Genomic DNA, 23,261 nt, shown 5'->3' on the forward strand with positions numbered 1-23,261 from the left:
GCTCGACATTAAATGACTTTACCAATCAGTGCAGATAGAGCAGCTTGCTTTGGAGCGGGAAAGCGATTAATCTGCATAGGAAAGTTGTTAAGAGCAAATTGTATTTTGCCGTAAGAGTATGGTTTAATCAGGAAGAGAGAGGATTGAGGAAGCTTGCTTTGAAGCACTGGGCATCTTGTTATGACATGCATGATCTGAATTAGGCCCACAGAATTATACCTACAGAGGAGCGCTTCTTTGGATCAACTTTGAATGTCTTTGAACTTCCGAGTTGGTTTAACGTTGGACTGGAGCAAACGTTAGCTAGCTAGTGGTGTGAAAAGAGTGTGTCCCCTATCATCATAGTGCTACACACACACACACACACACACACACACACACACACACACACACACACACACACACACACACACACACACACAAATAAAGGAAGACAGACTATGATGACTGAACAGCAGTGATGCGTCCTTTTGAGTTTCTGCACACAAACACACCACCTGAAGGTTTTACGGGATGACCTTTCCACACAGACACACACACCAGGTGACTCAACAGCTGGTTATGAGAAGGACAGCTGGTGCCAGTTGGTGTGATGTCACTATATGCAGTGTGTATGGACTATATGTGGACTCAGTTGGTGTGATGTGGCAATTCGCTATATATCTGAAGTCTACATTAGGATACTGTCCCCAGCCTTTCCCCACACTGTCTCTCTGGACGTCATTCTCTTTCCCTCCCTCTCCTTCACATGTTTTTGCACTATTAATGCATGTTAATTCAGATGTCAAGCCACACACTGGGCTAGTAGCCACAGACTGGGCTAGTAGCCACAGACTGGGCTAGTAGCCACAGACTGGGCTAGTAGCCACAGTATTGAAGGATGCATTTGCTTATTTAACTCGCCTATTACCGTTTGGAGCCCCTCTAACCCAGGGTTTCCCAAACTCGGTCCTGCCCCCCCCCGGGTACACATTTTTTGTTTTTTTGCCATAGCACTACCCAGAAAATAATTTAAGTTTGATGCTGAGTTGGTTATTTAAAAAAATATATATGTTTTACCTTTATTTAACTAGGCAAGTCAGTTATGAACAGATTGTTATTTACAATGACGGCCTACCCCGGCCAAACCTGGACGACACTGGCCCAATTGTGCACCCTGCTCTAACCTGTCAACCCTTTATCTGGACATAGTTAATAGAAGGGTCCAAGACTGACATGAAACTAGAATGAGATTGAGTCATAGTCATTCCACATATCATGTATACTTAATCCTGGTTAAATAAGGGCAACTAGTCCTGTCCTCTGAGGCTGGTGGAGTTATTGACTGTCCAGTATATTCAGCAGGAAAAGCTTTCAGGTCAGCCCTCAGCCACAGGAGGCCCATAATTACAGTCCAGGGAAAACACCATGCATGGCTTAGTTCTGTTACACAAGCCAAGCCATCACAAACCCACAGGAGCTGGGACTGTGATGGCTCAGTGCTCTCACTCTGGAGCTGTGTGTGTGTGTGTGTGTGTGTGTGTGTGTGTGTGTGTGTGTGTGTGTGTGTGTGTGTGTGTGTGTGTGTGTGTGTGTGTGTGTGTGTGTAGGTTTTTCCATTACCGGAACTATACTTGGGGCAATAATATACATTTTTCTTTTCATTGTTGCCTTTTTCTCTCCTCTGTTTCTTATCCTTTTTGAGGTACTGTGCTTTAATCGTGCAAAACTTTCAAAGACTGAAGGTTTACCTTGAGTTGAGTGTCTTCCCTATGCAACTAGGTCTTTATAGTCATACTCTGCTTTCTCTAGAATACATTTCTCTGGTTATCACTGTCCTCTTTCCTTCCCATGTCGTCCCATCTCTCCTGGAAGGGCCCTTAATCTAGTCATCCAAGTTCTGGTACTTTATTTCTCCATGTATTTGTATGTAAATGTGTTATTTTTCCTGTCGTTTACATTTGAAGTAACAAGTCATATAATTTCTGGAAATGTCTTGCGTTGATTGAAAACTGGATAATGGCTAGCTCTAATCCAGGGTGTTGGTGTGGCTGACACTGAGCCAGCGATACCAAACTGCACTAATGCCCCGGACAAGGTCCAGATAACAGCTAGCTAAGTGGGTGTGCTTGTTTAAATGCAGCTACATTATCCTTTTGGCATGTTGCACTCAATTATTTTGCTAGTATTGTTTTTTGTGTGTGAATGCATAATGAGTACATGCTTTTGAACATTTGATGAATGGTATTTGAGTGACTGTACATTCGCCTGCCTTAACAGCCTGTTGACATGTTCCTTACAGCGATCATGTAGTTTGTGTGAGACTGACATGTGGGCTTCTATCTTTAATCATGTCACCATGCCTCAGATTCCCATTTAGTATTGAACCATGTTTCTGTTTGTTCATTGTATAGAACGAGGTCCAAAAAACGATGGTCACTGTTGCTTGAATAAGGGTGCCTACTCGAATCTGGAAAGCAAAGGAGAAAATATCCTAAATGTCATGTTTTCTTTTAATTGGCTTCTGGCAAAGCTCCTCAATGTACTACTAGTAATGTGCTGAGAGGACAGGGAGGGCATATAACCTCTGTTCCTTGAAGTAAAACGCTGTACATAAATGCAGTAAAATGTACATAACTAAAGTCTATCAGAGTGCAGACTACTAATGTTAGCTCTGTGATCGTCTGTAACGGCTTCTCTTAATGTGTGTTGATCTTTTGAACATCAGGGATTCTGTGCACTGTAAATGGTGAACAATATTGTCACTACTGAGGGTCTGATGAGGGCATTGAACCAAAGGAATAATCCTCCTGGACATGTTTTTCTGTTTGGACTCGGAGTACCAAATAGGGATTTATTTACTTCCATGAGCACTTGGTTTCTGAATGAATGAATGCACCCTGCTTTTCATTACTGTGTTTTTATTCATTTCAGTGTTTTACTCTGCCTTTGTTACATTTTGTTACTTTGGCCCAATATTTATTGTATTTATGTTGTGCACCAACCACCATCATGTCTGTCTGGACTTCCGCACTGTTTCAGGTTTATCTACCATTCTATCTTTGTTTCAGTCTGTATCACAGCCAACAGACGACCTCTGACCCGACCGTTCTGCCTTGGTTTCAGTCTGTATCCCAGCCAACAGACGACCTCTGACCCGACCGTTCTGCCTTGGTTTCAGTCTGTATCCCAGCCAACAGACGACCTCTGACCTGACCGTTCTGCCTTGGTTTCAGTCTGTATCCCAGCCAACAGACGACCTCTGACCCGACCGTTCTGCCTTGGTTTCAGTCTGTATCCCAGCCAACAGACGACCTCTGACCTGACCGTTCTGCCTTGGTTTCAGTCTGTATCCCAGCCAACAGACGACCTCTGACCTGACCGTTCTGCCTTGGTTTCAGTCTGTATCCCAGCCAACAGACGACCTCTGACCCGACCGTTCTGCCTTGGTTTCAGTCTGTATCCCAGCCAACAGACGACCTCTGACCTGACCGTTCTGCCTTGGTTTCAGTCTGTATCCCAGCCAACAGACGACCTCTGACCCGACCGTTCTGCCTTGGTTTCAGTCTGTATCCCAGCCAACAGACGACCTCTGACCTGACCGTTCTGCCTTGGTTTCAGTCTGTATCCCAGCCAACAGACGACCTCTGACCTGACCGTTCTGCCTTGGTTTCAGTCTGTATCCCAGCCAACAGACGACCTCTGACCCGACCGTTCTGCCTTGGTTTCAGTCTGTATCCCAGCCAACAGACGACCTCTGACCCGACCGTTCTGCCTTGGTTTCAGTCTGTATCCCAGCCAACAGACGACCTCTGACCCGACCGTTCTGCCTTGGTTTCAGTCTGTATCCCAGCCAACAGACGACCTCTGACCCGACCGTTCTGCCTTGGTTTCAGTCTGTATCCCAGCCAACAGACGACCTCTGACCTGACCGTTCTGCCTTGGTTTCAGTCTGTATCACAGCCAACAGACGACCTCTGACCCGACCGTTCTGCCTTGGTTTCAGTCTGTATCCCAGCCAACAGACGACGTCTGACCCGACCGTTCTGCCTTGGTTTCAGTCTGTATCCCAGCCAACAGACGACCTCTGACCCGACCGTTCTGCCTTGGTTTCAGTCTGTATCCCAGCCAACAGACGACCTCTGACCTGACCGTTCTGCCTTGGTTTCAGTCTGTATCACAGCCAACAGACGACCTCTGACCCGACCGTTCTGCCTTGGTTTCAGTCTGTATCCCAGCCAACAGACGACGTCTGACCCGACCGTTCTGCCTTGGTTTCAGTCTGTATCCCAGCCAACAGACGACGTCTGACCCGACCGTTCTGCCTTGGTTTCAGTCTGTATCCCAGCCAACAGACGACCTCTGACCTGACCGTTCTGCCTTGGTTTCAGTCTGTATCACAGCCAACAGACGACCTCTGACCCGACCGTTCTGCCTTGGTTTCAGTCTGTATCCCAGCCAACAGACGACCTCTGACCCGACCGTTCTGCCTTGGTTTCAGTCTGTATCCCAGCCAACAGACGACCTCTGACCTGACCGTTCTGCCTTGGTTTCAGTCTGTATCCCAGCCAACAGACGACCTCTGACCTGACCGTTCTGCCTTGGTTTCAGTCTGTATCCCAGCCAACAGACGACGTCTGACCCGACCGTTCTGCCTTGGTTTCAGTCTGTATCCCAGCCAACAGACGACCTCTCTCTGTACCTGACCCCTCGTTCCTCTGCTGTTTTTTCTTCTTTTCTCTTTTTACCACTGATGCCAATAAAACAAACTACTACAGTGATGTTGAGATCTGGCTTGTCATTTCACATCAGAGACATGATATACTATAGGGACAGAAGATTTTCCTGAGCAGGAGAAGTAAACCAGTTAAAAAGCATTGCCTACACAGATATTTTCCTTCTCTGGTCACACATGGTCTGGAAAAACCCATGGCCCTAGTTAAACAATACATTATGCACTATATATGAAATACATAATTATTCCCTGGTTATGAGTCAGAACAAACCTAAGAATGGTTACAGAGTGGAACAACTGATTCAGTTCTGTCTATTTCTACCCCTATAGTTCTGTTAATGGTCCTGATGGTTCCTATTGGGCTTGGTTGGTCTTGGTTTGGTTTAGGGCCAGAGAAGGTCCAAACACTAACTCTTGACTCTCACTAATCCCAAATTACAACCTAACTTCCAGATGGACCAGGTTCCCTGGAGGAGAACCAAGAGCCAGCCAGAGGACCTGTCATAAACCACACTATACTACCAGCCTTGTAATGTCATGTAAGATGATGCACCAAGGATCTGATTGAGTTCTACCACTCGCTTTGTGTCCTTTTTTAATACTGAATTGTATTATATTGCTTACGCTGGCACGTTATCTCGTTCTATCCTTTTCGAAGGTTAAGGTCTGGAAGAACCCTAAAGACATTGGGTTAATTCATTGGCATGCCCTCGTGGGTGAGACAACATCCACCTGGTATCACATTCTACCAACTCTCCAGCCTGGCATAGGAGTAGATAGGAGTTGCCCCTAACCACTAATACAGTGTCAGAAATGATTTCATCCAACCCAATGGTTAATGGTAGGATTATCATCTGATCCTGGATCTGTGGTTAGGGCATACAGCAGCCAATGGGATCCCTGTTCCATCTGTCAGGGCAAACCACTGAGTCCACACAAAGCTTGAGAAACCCACTCTCCTACCACCCCCCTGCTCTGGTGGCCCTTTCCCCAATCCCCATGTAGTTTACTTTGTCAACGCTCCACTTTTCCTCCCTGCCTTTTTTCCTGTCCTGCGGCAGGCAGCAGCCATTTCTCCTGGTCTGGTCTGGGAGAGAGCGAGAGATGAAGCACTGAAGCTGACAGGCAGTAATCCACAGGCATCTGAGGACCCATTTGAGGCCCGACGATGGGCTGGAACACGCCCGCCTGTCGTGGATGTGTGTTTGTGCGTGTGTGCCCGCCACATTTTTTTTTTTTTCATGAAGTGGCAGAGAGATCTGAAAGGTTTGGGTTGTTTTTAGAGGGTCCTTGAGCCTTGCCGCTCTGTTGATTCCAAACCCCATTAAGATCTTAATGTTGGGCAGGTCAGAGTTGAAGTCTCACCTCTCTGCCCTCTCTCTCTCTTCTAAATGGAGCCCTCACACATTTCTTTCCCTGGGGGACACAAGGGTTATAGGCTTTGTAACCATTTAAGATTTAAAACAGATTTTCAGTGTGAGGTTGTTTAACTACACCAAGTTTGTGAATGTTTTCTCTCTGTAAATGTATGAAATGAGTGAGTGGAAGGGTTGAAACATTCCATCTCTTTTATTGGAAATGCATATACTTACCAGAGGAATGAAAGCCCTGTAAAATGTCAATGGACTTTGAAACTATGAACTCTGCATGCAGTTTGCTGACATGACAAAATGTGGTTGAAAGAAAATGAGCTCAGCCTTGTTCCTGTCCTTGTTCCGTCTGCAGGCTTCCCAAACGAGGCAAGAGTCTGCAGGCTTCCCAAACGAGGCAAGAGTCTGCAGGCTTCCCAACCAGTCCCAAACGAGGCAAGAGTCTGCATGCTTCCCAACCACTCCCAAACAAGGCAAAAGTCAGCAGGCTTCCCAACCAGTACCAAACGAGGCAAGAGTCTGCAGGCTTTCCAACCAGTCCCAAACGAGGCAAGAGTCTGCAGGCTTTCCAACCAGTCCCAAACGAGGCAAGAGTCTGCAGGCTTTCCACCCAGTCCCAAACGAGGCAAGAGTCTGCAGGCTTCCCACCCAATCCCAAACGAGGCAAGAGTCTGCAGGCTTCCCAACCAGTCCCAAACGAGGCAAGAGTGTGCAGGCTTCCCAACCAGTCCCAAACCAGGCAAGAGTCTGCAGGCTTCCCAACCAGTCCCAAACGAGGCAAAAGTCTGCAGGCTTTCCAACCAGTCCAAAACCATGCAAGTCTGCAGGCTTCCCACAAGTCCCCAACCAGGCAAGAGAAAACTGTAACAAAACAATGTGTGTGTGTGTTCAAACTGTGTATCGCCTGACTCATTTGCCTGTGATTTGTATTGAGGAGCAGGCAAATTGAACCTGAGTGTCGACCGCGCTTAATTGTCATTGCCAATTAGTGCGTTGTCAGCAGCCACAATGGCTCAACTGTAGCGAGCGGAACACGATCCTTTGTGTTTCTCCAGTGACCCGGGGGCCGGTCAAGACTCATTTAGGGCCTTGACAACAAGAGAGGAGAAATGCCATCAGAAAAAGAAAACAAAAGATGGTTTAAGGAGAAAAAGACGATGGGAGAGAGGATGGGTGCAAAGGGGAGAGGGAGGAGGGGGTAACATGGGATGGAACGCGAGGGGTGAGGGTCGGTGCTTGTGAAAGGAGGAAAATAGTGGCTTTGAAACCCCCCCTTCCACCATCCCCCCGTTCTCTGACACACACACACACACTGGCCCCCTGACGTTGAGCAGCCACACAAAGGCACACTGGACCCTGCTGTTCCGGGTGACCTGGATCAGAGAGAGAGTAGCTAGTACTGCTGCTCTGTAGAATTACAACTGTTGCCTCATGGTATATTCAGACTGGGGCCTCTAGTTTGGACCTATGTCCTTGTGTGAAAGCCTATGAATCTAAACTTCAGATAGTTGGTCTGCTCAGAATTTTTTTTGCTTTACTTAAGTTAGTAGATCGGTTGGGGTCAGTTCCATTTGATTTAAATTAAAATTAAAGCATTTTAGAGGCCATTTATTTTCAATGAGAATTTTTTTATTCATAAAGTGGAATTCCAATCCACTTCCTTAGTTGACTGAATAAAGATGGGGTTGACCTATAATCTGTCACAACCCACCCAAATCCCCTCTATAACCTGTCACAACCAACCCAACACCCTCTATAACCTGTCACAACCAACCTAACCCCCTCTATAACCTGTCACAACCAACCCAACCCCCTCTATAACCTGTCACAACCAACCCAACCCCTCTATAACCTGTCAAAACCAACCCAACCCCCTCTATAACCTGTCACAATCCACCCAAATCCCCTCTATAACCTGTCACAACCAACCCAACCCCCTCTATAACCAGTGACAACCAACCCAACCCCCTCTATAACCTGTCACAATCCACCCAAATCCCCTCTATAACCTGTCACAACCAACCCAACCCCCTCTATAACCTGTCACAACCAACCCAACCCCCTCTATAACCTGTCACAACCAACCCAACCCCCTCTATAACCTGTCACAACCAACCCAACCCCCTCTATAACCTGTCACAACCAACCCAACCCCCTCTATAACCTGTCACAACCAACCCAACCCCCTCTATAACCTGTCACAACCAACCCAACCACCTCTATAACCTGTCACAATCCACCCAAACCCCCTCTCTAACCTGTCACAACCAACCCAACCCCCTCTATAACCTGTCACAACCAACCCAACCCCCTCTATAACCTGTCACAATCCACCCAAATCCCCTCTCTAACCTGTCACAACCAACCCAACCCCTCTATAACCTGTCACAATCCACCCAAACCCCTCTATAACCTGTCACAACCAACCCAACCCCTCTATAACCTGTCACAATCCACCCAAACCCCCTCTATAACCTGTCACAACCAACCCAACCCCCCTCTATAACCTGTCACAATCCACCCAAACCCCCTCTATAACCTGTCACAACCAACCTAACCCCCTCTATAACCTGTCAAAAACCAACCCAATCCCCTCTATAACCTGTCACAATCCACCCAAACCCCCTCTATAACCTGTCATAACCCAACGCAACTCCCTCTGTAACTTGTCACAACCCAACCCCCTCTGTAACCTGTCACAACCCAACCCAACCCCCTCTATAACCTGTCACAACCCAACCCCTGTATAACCTGTCCCAACCCAACCCCCTCTATAACCTGTCATAACCCACCCCAACCCAACCCCATTTATTACCTGTCACAACCCAACCCCTCTATAACCTGTCACAACCCAACCCCCTCTATAACCTGTCACAACCCAACCCCCTCTATAACCTGTCACAACCCAACCCCTCTATAACCTGTCACAACCCAACCCCTCTATAACCTGTCACAACCCAGCCCCACCCCCTCTATAACCTGTCACAACCCAGCCCAACCCAACCCCCTCTATAACCTGTCACAACCCAACCCAACCCCCTCTATAACCTGTCATAACCCAACCCAATCCAACCGCCTATATAACCTGTCATAACCCACCCCAACCCCCTTTATAACCTGTCAAAAACCAACCCAACCCCTCTATAACCTGTCCCAACCCAACCCCCTCTATAACCTGTCACAACCCAACCCCTCTATAACCTGTCACAACCCAACCCCTCTATAACCTGTTACAACCCAACCCCCTCAATAACCTGTCACAACCCAACCCCCTCAAAACCTGTTACAAGCCAGCCCAACCCAACCCCCTGTATAACCTGTCACAACCCAACCCCTCTATAACCTGTTACAACCCAACCCCTCTATAACCTGTTACAACCCAACCCAACCCCCTCAATAACCTGTCACAACCCAACCCTCTAAAAACCTGTTACAACCCAGCCCAACCCAACCCCTTGTATAACCTGAACACAACCCACCCAAACCCAACCCCCTCTATAACCTGTTACAACCCAACCCCTCTATAACCTGTTACAACCCAACGCCCTCAATAACCTGTCACAGCCCAACCCTCTGAAAACCTGTTACAACCCAGCCCAACCCAACCCCCTATATAACATGTCATAACTCACCCCAACCCAACCCCCTTTATAACCTGTCACAACACAACCCAACCCTCTCTATAACCTGTCCCAACCCAACCCCCTCTATAACCTGTCACAACCCAACCCAACCCCCTCTATAACCTGTCACAACCCAACCCCTCTATGACCTGTTACAACCCAACCCCCACAATAACCTGTCACAACCAACCCCCTCAAAACCTGTTACAACCCAGCCCAACCCAACCCCCTGTATAACCTGTCACAACCTAACCCCTCTATAACCTGTTACAACCCAACCCCCTCTATAACCTGTTATAACCCAACCAACCCCCTCTATAACCTGTTACAACCCAACCCCCTCTATAACCTGTCACAACCCAACCCCTCTATAACCTGTCACAACCCAACCCCTCTATAACCTGTCACAACCAAACCCCTCTATAACCTGTTACAACCCAACCCCCTCAATAACCTGTCACAACCCAACCCTCTAAAAACCTGTTACAACCCAGCCCAACCCAACCCCCTGTATAACCTGTCACAACCCACCCAAACCCAACCCCCTCTATAACCTGTTACAACCCAACCCCTCTATAACCTGTTACAACCCAACGCCCTCAATAACCTGTCACAGCCCAACCCTCTAAAAACCTGTTACAACCCAACCCAACCCCCTATATAACTTGTCATAACTCACCCCAACCCAACCCCCTTTATAACCTGTCACAACACAACCCAACCCTCTCTATAACCTGTCACAACCCAACACCCTCTATAACCTGTCCCAACCCAACCTCCTCTATAACCTGTCCACCCCGACCTGTTACAACCCAACCCCTCAATAACCTGTCACAACCAACCCCCTCAAAACCTGTTACAACCCAGCCCAACCCCCTGTATAACCTGTCACAACCCAACCCAACCCCTCTATAACCTGTTACAACCCAACCCCCTCTATAACCTGTTATAACCCAACCAACCCCCTCTATAACCTGTTACAACCCAACCCCTCTATAACCTGCTACAACCCAACCCCTCTATAACCTGTCACAACCAACCCCTCTATAACCTGTTACAACCCATCCCCCTCTATAACCTGTTACAACCCAACCCCTCTATAACCTGTCACAACCCAACCCCTCTATAACCTGTCACAACCCAACCCCTCTATAACCTGTTACAACCCAACCCCTCTATAACCTGTTACAACCCAACCCCCTCAAAACCTGTTACAACCCAGCCCAACCCCCTGTGTAACCTGTCACAACCCACCCAAACCCCTCTATAACCTGTTACAACCCATCCCCCTCTATAACCTGTTACAACCCAACCCCCTCTATAACCTGTCACAACCCAATCTCTCTATAACCTGTTACAACCCAACCCCCTCAATAACCTGTCACAACCCAACCCCCTCAAAACCTGTTACAACCCAGCCCAACCCAACCCCCTGTATAACCTGTCACAACCCACCCAAACCCAACCCCCTCTATAACCTGTTACAACCCAACCCAACCCCCTCTATAACCTGTTACAACCCATCCCCCTCTATAAACTGTTACAACCCAACCCCCTCTATAACCTGTCACAACCCAACCCCTCTATAACCTGTTACAACCCAACCCCTCTATAACCTGTTACAACCCAACCCCCTCAAAACCTGTTACAACCCAGCCCAACCCAACCCAACCCCTGTGTAACCTGTCACAACCCACCCAAACCCCTCTATAACCTGTTACAACCCATCCCCCTCTATAACCTGTCACAACCCAACCTCTCTATAACCTGTTACAACCCAACCCCCTCAAAACCTGTTACAACCCAGCCCAACCCAACCCCCTGTATAACCTGTCACAACCCACCCAAACCCAACCCCCTCTATAACCTGTTACAACCCAACCCAACCCCCTCTATAACCTGTTACAACCATCCCCCTCTATAACCTGTTACAACCCAACCCCCTCTATAACCTGTTACAACCCAGCCCAACCCAACCCCTGTATAACCTGTCACAACCCACCCAAACCCAACCCAACCCCTCTATAACCTGTCACAACCCAACCCAACCCCTCTGTAACCTGTTACAACCCAACCCAACCCCCTATATAACATGTCATAACCCACCCCAACCCAACCCCCTTTATAACCTGTTACAACCCAACCCAACCCCCTCTATAACCTGTTACAACCCATCCCCCTCTATAACCTGTTACAACCCATCCCCCTCTATAACCTGTCACAACCCATCCCCCTCTATTAACCTGTCACAACCCAACCCCTCTATAACCTGTCACAACCCAACCCCTCTATAACCTGTCACAACCCAACCCCTCTATAACCTGTCACAACCCAACCCCTCTATAACCTGTCACAACCCAACCCAACCACTCTATAACCTGTTACAACCCAACCCCTCTATAACCTGTTATAACCCAACCAACCCCCTCTGTAACCTTTTACAACCCAACCCCCTCAATAACCTGTCACAACCCAACCCCTCAAAACCTGTTACAACCCAGCCCAAATCAACCCCCTGTATAACCTGTCACAACCCACCCAAACCCAACCCAACCCCTCTATAACCTGTCACAACCCAACCCCTCAAAACCTGTTACAACCCAGCCCAACCCAACTCCTGTATAACCTGTCACAACCCACCCAAACCCAACCCCCTCTATAACCTGTTACAACCCAACCCCCTCTATAACCTGTTACAACCCAACCCCTCTATAACCTGTTACAACCCAACCCCCTCTATAACCTGTTACAACCCAACAACCCCTCTATATCCTGTTACAACCCAACCCCCTCTATAACCTGTTACAATCCAACCCCCTCTATAACCTGTTACAACCCAATACAACCCAACCCCCTCTATAACCTGTTACAACCCAACCCCCTCAATAACCTGTCACAACCCAACCCCCTCAAAACCTGTTACAACCCAGCCCAACCCAACCCCCTGTATAACCTGTCACAACCCACCCAAACCCAACCCCTCTATAACCTGTTACAACCCAACCCAACCCCCTCTATAACCTGTTACAACCCATCCCTCTCTATAAACTGTTACAACCCAACCCCCTCTATAACCTGTTACAACCCAACCCCTCTATAACCTGTTACAACCCAACCCCTCAAAACCTGTTACAACCCAACCCCCTCAAAACCTGTTACAACCCAGCCCAACCCAACCCCCTGTATAACCTGTCACAACCCACCCAAACCCAACCCCCTCTATAACCTGTTACAACCCAACCCAACCCCTCTATAACCTGTTACAACCATCCCCCCTCTATAACCTGTTACAACCCAACCCCCTCTATAACCTGTTACAACCCAGCCCAACCCAACCCCCTGTATAACCTGTCACAACCCACCCAAACCCAACCCAACCCCCTCTATAACCTGTCACAACCCAACCCAACCCCTCTGTAACCTGTTACAACCCAACCCAACCCCTATATAACATGTCATAACCCACCCCAACCCAACCCCCTTTATAACCTGTTACAACCCAACCCAACCCCCTCTATAACCTGTTACAACCCATCCCCCTCTATAACCTGTTACAACCCATCCCCCTCTATAACCTGTCACAACCCATCCCCCTCTATAACCTGTCACAACCCAACCCCCTCTATAACCTGTCACAACCCAACCCCGCAATAACCTGTCACAACCCAACCCCTCTATAACCTGTCACAACCCAACCCAACCACTCTATAACCTGTTACAACCCAACCCCTCTATAACCTGTTATAACCCAACCAACCCCCTCTGTAACCTTTTACAACCCAACCCCCTCAATAACCTGTCACAACCCAACCCCTCAAAACCTGTTACAACCCAGCCCAAATCAACCCCCTGTATAACCTGTCACAACCCACCCAAACCCAACCCAACCCCCTCTATAACCTGTCACAACCCAACCCCCTCAAAACCTGTTACAACCCAGCCCAACCCAACTCCTGTATAACCTGTCACAACCCACCCAAACCCAACCCCCTCTATAACCTGTTACAACCCACCCCTCTATAACCTGTTACAACCCAACCCCCTCTATAACCTGTTACAACCCAACCCCTCTATAACCTGTTACAACCCAACACAACATAACCCCCTCTATATCCTGTTACAACCCAACCCCCTCTATAACCTGTTACAATCCAACCCCTCTATAACCTGTTACAACCCAATACAACCCAACCCCCTCTATAACCTGTTACAACCCAACCCCCTCAATAACCTGTCACAACCTAACCCCCTCAAAACCTGTTACAACCCAGCCCAACCCAACCCCCTGTATAACCTTTCACAACCCAACCAAATCCAACCCCTCTATAACCTGTCACAACCCAACCCCCTCAAAACCTGTTACAACCTAGTCCAACCCAACCCCCTGTATAACCTGTCACAACCCAACCCAACCCCTCCATAACCTGTTACAACCCAACCCCCTCTATAACCTGTTACAACCCAACCAACCCCCTCTATAACCTGTTACAACCCAAACCCCTCTATAACCTGTCACAACCCAACCCCTCTATAACCTGTCACAACCCAACCCCTCTATAACCTGTTACAACCCAACCCAACCCCTCAATAACCTGTCACAACCCAACCCTCTAAAAACCTGTTACAACCCAGCCCAACCCAACCCCCTGTATAACCTGTCACAACCCACCCAACCCCCTTTATAACCTGTTACAACCCAACCCCTCTATAACCTGTTACAACCCAACCCCTCAATAACCTGTCACAACCCAACCCCCTCAAAACCTGTTACAACCCAGCCCAAATCAACCCCTGTATAACCTGTCACAACCCACCCAAACCCAACCCCCTCTATAACCTGTCACAACCCAACCCCCTCAAAACCTGTTACAACCCAGCCCAACCCAACTCCTGTACAACCTGTCACAACCCACCCAAACCCAACCCCCTCTATAACCTGTTACAACCCAACCCCCTCTATAACCTGTTACAACCCAACCCCTCTATAACCTGTTACAACCCAACCCCCTCTATAACCTGTTACAACCCAACACAACATAACCCCCTCTATATCCTGTTACAACCCAACCCCCTCTATAACCTGTTACAATCCAACCCCTCTATAACCTGTTACAACCCAATACAACCCAACCCCCTCTATAACCTGTTACAACCCAACCCCCTCAATAACCTGTCACAACCTAACCCCCTCAAAACCTGTTACAACCCAGCCCAACCCAACCCCCTGTATAACCTTTCACAACCCAACCAAATCCAACCCCCTCTATAACCTGTCACAACCCAACCCCCTCAAAACCTGTTACAACCCAGTCCAACCCAACCCCCTGTATAACCTGTCACAACCCAACCCAACCCCTCCATAACCTGTTACAACCCAACCCCCTCTATAACCTGTTACAACCCAACCAACCCCCTCTATAACCTGTTACAACCCAAACCCCTCTATAACCTGTCACAACCCAACCCCTCTATAACCTGTCACAACCCAACCCCTCTATAACCTGTTACAACCCAACCCAACCCCCTCAATAACCTGTCACAACCCAACCCTCTAAAAACCTGTTACAACCCAGCCCAACCCAACCCCCTGTATAACCTGTCACAACCCACCCAACCCCCTTTATAACCTGTTACAACCCAACCCCCTCTATAACCTGTTACAACCCAATCCCCTCTATAACCTGTCACAACCCAACCCCCTCTATAACCTGTCACAACCCAACCCCTCTATAACCTGTCACAACCCAACCCCTTTATAACCTGTTACAACCCAACCCCATGTATAACCTGTCACAACCCAACCCAACCCCTCTATAACCTGTTACAACCCAACCCCCTCTATAACCTGTTATAACCCAACCAATCCCCTCTGTAACCTGTTACAACCCAACCCCCTCTATAACCTGTCACAATCCAACCCCCTCAAACCCTGTTACAACCCAACCCCCTCTATAACCTGTTACAACCCAACCCCCTGTATAACCTGTCACAACCCAACCCAACCCCTCGATAACCTGTTACAACCAACCCCCTCTATAACCTGTTACAACCCAACCCAACCCACTCTATAACCTGTTACAACCCAACCCCCTGTATAACCTATCACAACCCAACCCAACCCCTCTATAACCTGTTACAACCAACCCCCTCTATAACCTGTTACAACCCAACCCCCTCTATAACCTGTTACAACCCAACCCCCTCTATAACCTGTTACAACCCAACACAACCCCCTCTATAACCTGTTCCAACCCAACACAACCCAACCCCCTCTATAACCTGTTACAACCCAACCCAACCCCCTCTATAAACTCTCACAGCCCTCTGTCTACTGATGCTCTCTTTGCCCTCTGACTAAAAGTCTGAACATGTTATTGAGTTGTTTGCAGGGCCCAGGCTCATGGATAGAGATATTTAGTTAGGGTATATTCCTGGCCCTAGTTATGTTTTATAAATAGGGTCAGGTTTTTTTCTACCTTTTACCATGTCAACTAACCAGGAAACACTCTGGCCCTACTTATAGGCTGAGGCTCCTCACTGTGTGACAACACTGTAGAAAGAAAATATGACTGTTATGCGAAATACTGCTATTATAAAAATGAGATTGGGTTTACATCATTTTATCACACAAAATGTGGGATTTACACATGGTTGTTGTTCCCTAAACGTGGGATTAGGGGTGTTATGAGTAATTGTGTCTGGTATTGTGTAACCCTGACCTCATGTCTCTGTACATAAAGGATAAACCAGAGAGAGGAAGGAAGAGTGGAGACAGGAAAATGAGAATGCATTTACAAACGTGAACATTTGTAACATTGTGTCATCAGCCTTTTGTGTGCGGGTGTGTTTCTATGGAGGAGGCTGAATGAGGAGTAGGATAAAGGCTTTTGTGTAGACACCTGTACGGGCACGCAGGCTCATCCCTGGCACTGGAAGGAGGGAGGTGGTGAGAGGGGAGGGAGAGAGGCGCCAGGGAGGAGTGTGGACAGAAGAGCCAGATTGGGGATCAATGTCCCACAGCACTCCATTTCATTCACATACCCAAGTTAACTGAAATGGAGCCCACAATCATTACTGTGTGTTTTTTGTAGGTGAGTTCAGGTGGTTGTTTTGATTCCAGAGAAAGAAGAAATGACAATCAAGTGATTGGACAGATTGACACAACAACCAATCACAGAGCAGCACTGCCTGTGTGGGCAGTTGATGGCTAGGTGTGCATAGCTGTCAGATCTGTTGATATGCTGTGCTCTGTAACCATTGGTTAGCAGATTGGTCAATAATGCAGGTCAGGGTTGGTTTGAATGTGTTCCTTCAGTGTCAAGTCTTAATCAAACATCTTAGGCACCAGGGACATTTAGCAAGAGTGACCAAGCGTGTGTGTGGACTTTAAAGTTTTAGTGTGAGTGTGTATGTGTCACTGTCTATGATTGTTACCACAGAGGCTTTCAGGAATGTGGAGCTTTCTATCGACTCATGTATCTTGGTAACACGCAGTTTAGCCAATGGAATCTGGGTATTAACAAGCAATAAAAATGCTTGACTTGACAGTTATGAAAGACACACAGTCAGTCAGACAGATGCGCACACAGTCAGTCAGACGCCCTGAAAGACCTTTGGACTTCAGAAAGCCTCAACACTCTTGGAGAGAGAGAGAGAGAGAGAGAGAGAGAGAGAGAACTCCTTCACAAAGAATTCCAAAACATTCCTCAACTCTACTTGTGTTTGTTTGACTGCACATAGTAAAGAAACCATAACTTTTCTCCTAAGCAATGCTGTAATGTAGTGTTGTTGGTGGTGTATACTCTAGTACCCACACATCAACCACACTACACACCCATGCTAATGCTATCTATCTACGCCTATGGTATGTGGTGTACTTTGTATTTCAAAGCAATTAGGTAAACATTGTACAGTCAGTTTATATCAGAGTAGCAACCCATGGTTATAGTTGGAGTCTGTTTGAGGGATAGGACAAGGAGAGCAAATCTAGTTGTGTGAGAAAATATCAACCCTATCCTGTATGAATGTTCCCTGACCTTAAAGAGACAGGTCAAGAGAAACAGGCTAAGAGTGAAAACATGGCCTTTGTCCCAAATGGCCCCCATCTTCCCTATATAGTGCACTACTTTTGACCACGACCCATAGAGCTCTGATCAAAAGTAGTGTACTGAATAGGGTGCCATTTGGGACACATCCATGCTTTGTGGAAGAGCACCTCCATGTGAACACAGGGCAGGTTTCTTGCGTGTTTGACCCATTGTCATGCATGTTTAGACTCAGTCCTGTTAGGTCAACACACAAAGCATGCCTGTGGTTTACCTTACCTATAGGTCTACCTACCTACCAACCAAACTCCCTCCCTACCTACCAACCTCTCTCCCTACCAACCTACCTACCTACCTACAGTGGGGGGGAAAAGTATTTGATCCCCTGCTGATTTTGTACGTTTGCCCACTGACAAAGAAATGATCAGTCTATAATTTTAATGGTAGGTTTATTTGAACAGTGAGAGACAGAATAACAACAAAAAAATCCAGAAAAACACATGTCAAAAATGTTATACAATGATTTGCGTTTTAATGAGGGAAATAAGTATTTGACCCCTCTGCAAAACATGACTTAGTACTTGGTGGCAAAACCCTTGTTGGCAAACACAGAGGTCAGACGTTTCTTGTAGTTGGCCACCAGGTTTGCACACATCTCAGGAGGGATTTTGTCCCACTCCTCTTTGCAGATCTTCTCCAAGTCATTAAGGTTTCAAGGCTGACGTTTGGCAACTCGAACCTTCAGCTCCCTCCACAGATTTTCTATGGGACTAAGGTCTGGAGACTGGCTAGGCCACTCCTGGACCTTAATGTGCTTCTTCTTGAGCCACTTCTTTGTTGCCTTGGCCGTGTGTTTTGGGTCATTGTCATGCTGGAATACCCATCCACAACCCATTTTCAATGCCCTGGCTGAGGGAAGGAGGTTCTCACCCAAGATTTGATGGTACATGGCCCCGTCCATCGTCCCTTTGATGCGGTGAAGTTGTCCTGTCCCCTTAGCAGAAAAACACCCCTCCATGTTTGACGGTGGAGATGGTGTTCTTGGGTTCGTAAGCAGCAACTCCCTCCCTACCTATCTACCTACCTACTTGCCAACCTATCTCTCTACCTACCTACTTATCAACTTATTTCTCTACCTACCAACCTCCCTACCTACCTACCTACCTACCAACATACCTACCTACCTACCTATCTACCTACCTATCAACCTCCCTCCCTCCCTACCTACAAACCTCCCCCCTACCTACCTACCTACCTCCCTCCCTACCAACCTCTCTCCCTCCCTACCTACCTACCTACCTACCTACCTCCCTCCCTACTAACCTGTCTCCCTGCTAACCTACCTACCTACCTACCTACCAATCTCTCTCCCTCCCTACTTACCAACCTTCCTATCAACCTCTTTCCCTACCTACCTACCTCCCTCCCTCAATCCCTACCAAACTCTCTCCCTACCTACCTACCTACCTCCCACCTCCCTACCTACCTATCTACCTACCAACCTACCTACCTACCTACCAACCTTCCTTCCTCCCTACCAAACTACCTACCTACCTACCTACCTATCTACTTCCCTCCCTACCTACCTACCTACCTACCTACCTACCAACCTGTCTCCCTACTTACCTACCTACCTACCAACCTCCTCCCTACCTACAAGCCTCCCTACCTACCTACCTACCTACCTACCTACCTACCTACCTACCTACCTACCTACCTACCTATCAACCTCTCTCCCTACCTACCTCCTCCCAACCTACCTACCTACCAACCTACCTACCTACCAACCTACCTACCTACCAACCTATCTCCCTCCCTACCTACCTTTTTCTCTACCTACCTACCAACCTCCCTACCTACCTACCTACCTACCTACCAACCTCCCTCACTCCCTATCTACCTACCTCCCTACCAACCTCTCCCCCTCCCTCCCTACCTCCCTACCTCCCTCCCTCCCTCCCTACCTCTCTCTCTCTCTCCCTACCTACCTACCAACCTCTCTCCCAATCTACCTCCCTACCTACCTTTTTCTCTACCTACCTACCTACCTACCTACCTACCTACCTACCTACCTACCTACCTACCTACCTACCTACCTCCCTCCCTCCCTACCTACCAACCTCCCTACCTACCTACCTACCTACCAACCTCCCTCACTCCCTATCTACCTACCAACCTCTCCCCCTCCCTACCTACCTACCTACCTCCCTCCCTACCTCTCTACCAACCTCTCTCTCTCTCTCTCTCTCTCTCTCTCTCTCTCTCCCTACCTACCAACATACCTACTTACCTACCTATCAACCTCCCTCCCTCCCTACCTACCTCCCACCCTACCTACCTCCCTACCTACCTACCTACCTACCTACCTACCTACCCACCTACCTACCTACCTACCTACCTACCTACCTACCTACCTACCAACCTCCCTCACTCCCTATCTACCTACCAACCTCTCCCCCTCCCTACCTACCTACCTACCTCCCTCCCTACCTCTCTACCAACCTCTCTCTCTCTCTCTCTCTCTCCCCTACCTACCTACCTACCAACATACCTACCTAACTACCTATCAACCTCCCTCCCTCCCTACCTACTTCCCCCCCCTACCTACCTACCTACCTACCTCCCTCCCTACCAACCTCTCTCCCTCCCTACCTACCTACCTCCCTCCCTACTAACCTGTCTCCCTGCTAACCTACCTACCTACCTACCTACCAATCTCTCTCCCTCCCTACTTACCAACCTACCTATCAACCTCTTTCCCTACCCACCTACCTACCTCCCTCCCTCCCTACCAAACTCTCTCCCTACCTACCTACCTACCTACCTACCTATCTACCTACCAACCTCTTTCTCTACCTACCTACCTACCTACCTTCCTTCCTCCCTACCAAACTCCCTACCTGCCTACCAACCTCCCGACCGACCGACCGACCGACCCGACCGACCTACCTACCTACCTACCTACCTACCTACCTACCTACCTACCTACCTACCTATCTACTTCCCTCCCAACTTCCCTACCAACCTCCCTCCCTCCCTACCTACCTACCTACCTACCTACCTACCTACCTACCTACCTACCTACCTACCAACCTGTCTCCCTACTTACCTACCTACCTACCTACCTACCAACCTCCCCCCTCCCTACCTACAAACCTCCCTCCCTACCTACCTACCTACCTCCCTCCCAACCTACCTACCTATCTCCCTCTCTACCTACCTTTTTCTCTACCTACCTACCTACCTCCCTCCCCCCTCCCTCCCTCCCTCCCTCCCTACCAACCAACCAACCTCCCTCCCTACCTACCAACCAACCTCCCTCCCCCTCCTCCCTCCCTCCCTACCTACCAACCTCCCTCACTCCCTATCTACCAACCTCTCCCCCTCCCTCCCTACCTACCTACCTACCCTCCCTCCCTCCCTCCCTACCTCTCTACCAACCTCTCTCTCTCTCTCTCTCTCCCTACCTACCTACCTACCAACCTCTCTCCCAATCTACCTCCCTACCTATGTTTTTTGTTTGTTGCAGGTGTGTGTTGATGATTCAGGCTGCAGGAATGGGTCCCTTGCACAGGAGGCTGCTGAGGGGAGAACAGCTCATAATAATGCCCGGAAACCATGTGTGTTGATGTATTTGATACCATAATCCATTACATGTAAGGGATTACAGAAAACAGTAACTGTAATCTGTTATGACCTCCAGGGTAAACACTCACGGATTACATGTAATCCATTACATGTAAGGGATTACAACAAATGGTAACTGTAATCCGTTATGTTACCAGCAAAAATATTGTAATTGGATTACAGATACTTTTGAAAAACTAGATGATTACTTAGAGGATTACTTTTAAATTCAGAAAGGATGTTTGTGAAAAAAAATATTTTACATTTCTGTTTTCTCAATGACATTCAAATCAGCATTGAAAAAAGGCCCAAGTTTAAGTTTGTTCCACCTGAGCGAGTCTGACCACAAGTTAGAGATAGACCACTGTGATGACACACCAAATGTGTTTGATGGATCGCGGGAAAAGAGCAGGAATAGGCTTTTGTAGGTTACAGTCCAAGCTATGTCTTCCAATGGTGCGACTGCTGTCGGCATCCAAAGATTATCCAACTTGAGTAAATGCTTGGAGGTAAGGATGACAGCAGTGGTGCAGTCTACGGTGATATGGATATCACTTATTATTGATATCTACATAGCGTATTGATGTGAATCACTGCTGCTCTCTCATTTAGCGATTTGCGCCTTACGGATTGTGGTTGTTGTGGATGGCTGTTCACAAATCTAAATGTGTATTTGAACCCAATAATGGTTGAATTCAAGAAGTTTAAGCTGTCTGTCAATCATTGTTTTTGAAACCAGTTTTGAAGCCAGTGAAAAATGCGGTCTTGCTGCAGTGCGGATCCAAGCCTATGGAATACAAGTGCGGCTTTTATTTTGGCATTAATACATGTCACATACCAGTTTGCAAACAATGTAAAAATATATATATGTATATATCATTGAGTTAATAAAGCCACATACAAACATGGTCTCTTTTGTGTTTTCTTGAGTAAGGCAGCTCCAAAATGCAGGTGTTTCATTCTAGCTCAGTGCTTTCTGTGGTGGTGGGGCAGCCAGCGGAAAATGCGGAGCGTTGCGCCGTGATTGGCTGAGTGTTCTGTCACTCATAGGGAAACTACATCATTGTGAAGTGTAAGGGGAGACCTCGCAAATTCTAGCCCTTTGGCTGCTGACATAGCGTTACATTAGAAGTGCCCATCCAAGAAGGCTCAAGGTCATTGGCCACAGAATGACGTCTAATCACGTTTTATGTACAGTAGCTTTGATTAGACTGATCATGTCAACATCATACTTTCAAAATCTTAGCTAGCAGTCATCATCATGAATCAAGTCTACAATCTATTGGCAAATCCTTTTCAATCCTTGTCATGTGAAGATAAATAATGAAGAGAAACTATAGATAAAACATATCGGTGCCATTAGACATAAACAATCCACATCAAGTTGGAAATTGCAAATTCATCAATGAGTGGTTTGGAAGGAAGTGAGCACAGCACAAGGTGAGTCCAAAATGTTGCTGCATAAATGATGTAATATGCCATGGAGATATGTATACTGTAGCTAAGAAAGTAATAACATTACTTGCTATGTTATGTAGTAAGCTGTTAGTAACCCATGTGCCTCATGCTAATAATATGGTCCCTTTCTCCCTCTTAATTAGCCTATAGCCTGTTTTAGAGAAATGCAATCATTGAATATTGTAAGAGCTTTCATTGTCTGCATATATGGCCCTGTTATTTATCCTATGGTTCTGACTTGGTGTACAGGGAGAATACTGTAAGAACTGCCCATGTTCTGAATTATGTCGCTGTACATTTCAAAAGTGCTGAACAAATCGTTATATTGACAACGTCCTTCCTAGCTCGCTCATTAATGTCTTAATCGGATTGCATCTTATCTACTCATCGTTCTCTTATGCCATAGTTTGTACATCTCAATTGT

Source organism: Salmo salar, chromosome ssa21 (genome assembly GCF_905237065.1).
Source record: "Salmo salar chromosome ssa21, Ssal_v3.1, whole genome shotgun sequence".
NCBI classification, from domain to species: Eukaryota; Metazoa; Chordata; class Actinopteri; order Salmoniformes; family Salmonidae; genus Salmo; species Salmo salar.